We start from the raw sequence: 6,000 nt of genomic DNA on the forward strand, positions 1-6,000 counted from the left end.
GTATTCTTGGTCTCTGAATTAATAGAAATTATCATCTTTGTCATTATCTCCTTGGAAATGTTATGAAAACTTCTTGGGAGCAGGAAATGGTTATAGAAGTAGGAAGATAAAATATTTTTTAAAGTAGTTCTGCCCTGTCACCTTCATTTCAAGATTTTGCTCCCTTTACTACTACCTTCTAATTTTCTCAACCCAGCTCTAAATGACACAGTGGGAAAGATTTTGAACAACTACTGTTCTGTACTGAGAAGTAGTTGCCTATGGACTAAATCTATTTAATTTTCATCTTATTTACAAGTAATAGCACAGGAAGTTATTATTCAGTAGTTATAATGAACCAATCAGTTAAGGTTGAAAAAAGGCAAAAAACATGCCCCCATGCAGTGGTTAAGAATCCGCCTGCCAATGCAGGGGACACGGGTTCGAGCCCTGGTCCAGAAAGATCCCACATGCAGCGAAGCAACTAAGCCCATGCGCCACAACTACTGAGCCTGCACTCTACAGCCTGCAAGCCACAGCTACTGAGCCCATCTGCCACAACTACTGAAGCCCGTGCTCCTAGAGCCCACGCTCCGCAACAAGAAAAACCACTGCAATGAGAAGCCCGCACACCACAACGAAGAGTAGCCCCTGCTAAATGCAACTAGAGAAAGCCTGTGTGCAGCAACAAAGACCCAGTGCAGCCAAAAAAATAAATAAAGTAAATAAATAAATTTATTTTTAAAATGGATGTATTTAATAATTATAAATATTTTATCATTATTCTATTTATTGTTATACCTAGTTCCTCAATTTACATCTTTAAAAATAGTTAATAATACATACGGCAACTGATTTACTGAGGGGAGAGTATGTTTAAAAAATTATCAACAGAAATAATGAACACATTTTCAGGCCAGGCTAACTTGTCGGGTAAAATCTCAAACCCTTCCAGTTCCTGATGTGCTGGTGACAAGGATGGAATATATCAGAGAGATAGTTTTCTGGAAGAGAAAGCATGAGCACCTCATAAGTCAATTAATGGAATTTGCAAGAAGTCCATGGAAATTGATAGTAAGCCAAATTGTATGGTTCCTGGGAATCAGTTTTAGGCTAGATAGTATGGTCTGCCGAGCAATAAATGGTCCTCTGCTTTATTGGCTGTTAATGAGGAAAACTGGAGAGATGGTTGCAGTCCACATAGTCTCAAAGACTCCAAACAGGGCCATGGTTACTACGCTACTCTCTTCCCACCATTCTGGCAGTCGGCCTCAGGTCTGCCCCTTATAATGACTGGTACTAATACTTGTCCAGGGTAGGCAGAAGGTCCCACAGCCTGTCAAACAACAGTTATAGAGATCATAAGTATAATGACCACTTGGTTGAGCACACTGGTCACCAAGTCTCCCTTCAGTGGCCCATGGGCCAAAGTGGGGACATCATAAGTCACTGTAAGTTTATAAAATGCCTTGTCTCTCGTGCATGACCCTTAGAGATGAAAGGTCTGGGTGAGAGGAGGAAATGATTGGGGAAAGGAGATACTGGAAAAGGACGCACTGAATTTGGGATGATGGAAGGAGAACAACAACCCACCACCTGGGCAAGTAACACCTTAGACCTCAACATGTCATCCAGTGTCGGGGAGCAAGGACCTTAAGAACCTTTGCCCTTTGCAGTTGTCCCTGGAGCCTTCCTCAGGAAGGAAAACATCTTAGCGTGATTCTCCTAAACTGTTGCAAACACCGTGATTTAACTCACTTCTGGGTCTGCCATCCCCTGCCAGATGGCTCTGAGCACGGTTTGAGGTTTGATCACCCTTCCCCTTAAGCTAACCAAGACGTCTATCTGAAATAACAAGGGAGGCCCCAGCTCCTGCACCTCACACACAAAACCCTGTCCATACCTCTGGATGTCTTCCCCACCCCCATTCCTACAGCCATTGCTCAGTCATTCCTTGGGGTGGAAAAATGCCACCCACGTGGTGACACTGACAAACAGGAGAGTTTAGTCTGACTGCGCTAGGCAGCTCCTCCATAAACAAGGACTAGACTTGATTATTCAAAGCAACCTGAGAACCCCAAGATTTAACAGCTGATGGAGAGGCCATGTTGGTGATACTGCCAACCTGTGTCCACTGAACAGTGTAGGTCTGACTTGAGTGGCGCCGACAATTGTAACACTTTCTTTCCAGGGCTACCATGTGCATTCCCAATAATTCCCATGTATTCTTGCATGGAAGCCAAGCATTATCTTGACTTACTTATTCCCCCAAACATGGTGACTTGCACCTTATAGGTGATCATAAGAGACCTTCAAGTATTTAAGGAAATGCCACTAATAGATCACATAGCTCTTAAATAACTGTGAGCCCCAAATGAAGCATCCTTTGATCACCTGGAAGAGCTTCCCAAAGAGATAACAGACTCATCATTTATGCACAATCTGTGGCTAGTTATTGCTCCAGTGGAAGCCATCTAATTAGAAAAAAGAGTACAAAATCTGTCCCTAACTTTAGCTACAGTGATCAATAACATCACCTTGGCCCTGGAAGGCATTCAGGCCAGCCTCAAATTACTGGTCAGGGATATTATAGATGGTAGAATTGCTTTAAACTTCTTCCTCATGGGCCACAGCAGAGTCTATAGGATTGCTTATAGGATTGCTAATAAATCTTGCTGTGTCTGCATTAATGCCTTGGGCCAAGGGGAAAGATCAATAGAGAAACTTAAGGAGAGAGCCCCATGACTTTTCTTAAGTTAGACCCTGGTAGTTTATGGGGATTTATTCAGTAGGTTGGTTCTAAGACCCTGGGAGGCATAGCTGAGGTCATCGCTGCAGGATGGCCTACTCCTGTTGCTAAATTCCTGATCATAGTGGCCTTAATAAGATGATGTATGAGACAAATTGAACAGATTTGATCCTAGCCTCTGTCAGTTAAATTAATCAGAGTAGCCAGTGGAGTGGCATATTTATGGGGAAATTCACCAGAAACAACAGGTGGATATTGCTGAGAGGCAATGCTTCATGGGTTTCTTGCATTTCCGCTATTGTTCTGGATTCTTTTTCCAAGGATGTTTGTATAACAAACAGTGTTGGAAGGTAGAAATAGTACCTCCCTCTAGAGCGAAGGTCAAGTAAGCATTTTTTTAAAACAAATGTTTATTTTAGAATAGTTTTAGATTTACGGAAAGGTTGTGTAGATAGCAGAGAATTCCCATAAGCCCTAAATTCAGTTTCCACTATTATCATTATCTTATATTAGTATGGTACATTTGTCTAGGTAAGCTTTTATGCTGTTTAGTCTGAAAGATGTGGGTTCCCTAAGCTCAGGATCCTCTCCTGTGATGCAACCCACTGTATGTCCAGGCATCCAGCTCGGTCTGTCCACATCACTCAACACTGTGGGACTCAGGGGCAAGGGGAGCTGACGTAAATTTGAGTATGCTCATGCTGCCTACACTGTGGGGAGTAATAAAGTCCCTTTTCTCTGACCCAAGAGATTTTTGTCTTATATCAACATCCATTAAAATATGGCAGGCTACCTTGTTAGCTTGCAAGCGGGGTAAAATCCCAAACCCCTCACATTTTTGACAATCCCCCTCTCCCTCCACCAACTCAACTCCTTGAAGACATGGAACAAGTTCCTGTTTGATAAATATATATTGAACTGGACGAAAATGAGCTAATGGTTTATTTTAACAATGGTGTAGGATAAATTTGAGGTCAGAGGTCAGGCTGGTATCTGCATAGAACTTGGTCAAATCAGTCAGTCTTTGCCTATTAACTGAAGGACAATGGAAGACACTCTACCGGCCCATGGGAGTAAAGCAATCCTAAGGGTAAGGGGGAGAGAAAGCGGACCGTTGGGAGAATTGGACAGGTAAGAGCTAAGGAGTGAGAGAAGCATAGGCCAATTGATGACACCTGGTGTCTGGAGAAGTCAGGAGCCACCCTCAGGTATTGCTGTCATGGGGTCATGAGGATGCATGAGGAGGGCCGTAATGCTCAGTAAGCCACCTCAGTAGAGCACCATGGCAGGCAGCCCCAGCAGACGTCCAGTGAGGCCTATGAGCCTTTGGAAGGACCTTGATCTTTTTTTTCAAATTATTTATTTATTTTTATTGGAGTATAGTTGATTTACGATGTTGAGTTAGTTTCAGGTGTACATAAAAGTGATTCAGTTATACATACTAATATATTTTTTTCGGATTCTTTTCCCTTATAGGTTATCATAAAATATTGAGTATAGTTCCCTGTGCTATACAGTAGGTCCTTGTTGGTTATCTATTTTATATATAGTAGTGTGTATATGTTAATCCTAACCTCCTAATTTATTGCCCCCCCTTTCCCCTTTGGTAACCGTAAGTTTGTTTTCTATGTCTGTCACTCTATTTCTCTTTTGTATATAAGTTCATTTGTATCCTTTTTTTTTTTTTTTTTTAGATTCCACATATAAGTGGTATCATATGGTATTTGTCTTTCTCTGTCTGATTTACTTCACTTAGTATGATAATCTCTAGGTCCATCCAACCTAGAGATTTGCAACAATCTCTAGGTTGTTGCAAATGGCATTATTTCATTCTTTTTTATGGCTGAGTAATATTCCATTGTATAAATATATCACATCTTTGGGACTTCCCTGGTGGTCCAGTGGTGAAGACTCCACACTTCCACTGCAGGGGGCACAGGTTCAATCCCTGGTTGGGGAACTAAGATCCCGTATGCCGTGTAGCGTGGCCAAAAATAAAAAAATCACATCTTCTTTATCCATTCATCTGTCAATGGACATTTAGGTTGCTTCCATGTCTTGGCTCTTGGTCTGGAGTTCAGCAGTAGGATTTCAGTCCTGAACTGTATAGCTCCCAAAGGCATGAATGATATGGGACCTGGATTCCAAAATAGGAATCCTCAGACCGGGTGGGGATGGACCTTGAAAAGTACCATTAATATTATAATGTCAGTTTATTGGGGTGGGAGGCACAATGCTTTTAATACAAATTGACATCTGACAAAATATTCTTTTTTTTTTTTTTTTAAACATCTTTATTGGGGTATAACTGCTTTAAAATGGTGTGTTAGTTTCTGCTTTATAACAAAGTGAATCAGTTATACATATACATATGTTCCCATATGTCTTCCCTCTTGCGTCTCCCTCCCTCACACTCTCCCTATCCCACCCCTCCAGGCTGTCACAAAGCACCGAGCTAATATCCCTGTGCCTTGCGGCTGCTTCCCCCTAGCTATCTACCTTACTACGTTTGTTAGTGCGTATATGTCCATGACTCTCTCTCGCTTTGTCACAGCTTACCCTTCCCCCTCCCCATATCCTCAAGTCCGTTCTCCAGTAGGTCTGCGTCTTTATTCCTGTCTTACCCCTAGGTTCTTCATGACATTTTTTTTCCCCTTAAATTCCATATATATGTGTTAGCATACGGTATTTGTCTTTTTCTTTCTGACTTACTTCACTCTGTATGACAGACTCTAGGTCTATCCATCTCATTACAAATAGCTCAATTTCATTTCTTTTTAAGGCTGAGTAATATTCCATTGTATATATGTGCCACATCTTCTTTATCCATTCATCCGATGATGGGCGCTTAGGTTGTTTCCATCTCTGGGCTATTGTAAATAGAGCTGCAATGAACATTTTGGTACATGACTCTTTTTGAATTTTGGTTTTCTCAGGGTATATGCCCAGTAGTGGGATTGCCGGGTTGACAAAATATTCTTGACATAACTGATCCTCTGGGGGCCATGAAAGTTCTGTCACTATCAGGAGTGAACGTGGGCTGGATAACGGAAGGAGTGTTGTAAAGCACAATCTTAGAGGGACTGGATATTAGGCAGGGACTCGATGGAACGATGAAGTTGGACCAGGCTCTGCCACTTGCTTCTGTGTATGATTCTGGGTTTTCTCATCTATAAACCCCAATGGGCTTATTAGGAGGATTAAATGAGATAATGCATTTAAGCAAGTACCTAGCACTCAGTGACTCCCCTACAATGATCATTATCATTTAT

The sequence above is a fragment of the Delphinapterus leucas genome, chromosome 17, assembly GCF_059928025.1.
Source record: "Delphinapterus leucas isolate spDelLeu-1000000601 "Yukka" chromosome 17, BTC_Dleu_Yukka2, whole genome shotgun sequence".
In the NCBI taxonomy this organism is placed as follows: Eukaryota; Metazoa; Chordata; class Mammalia; order Artiodactyla; family Monodontidae; genus Delphinapterus; species Delphinapterus leucas.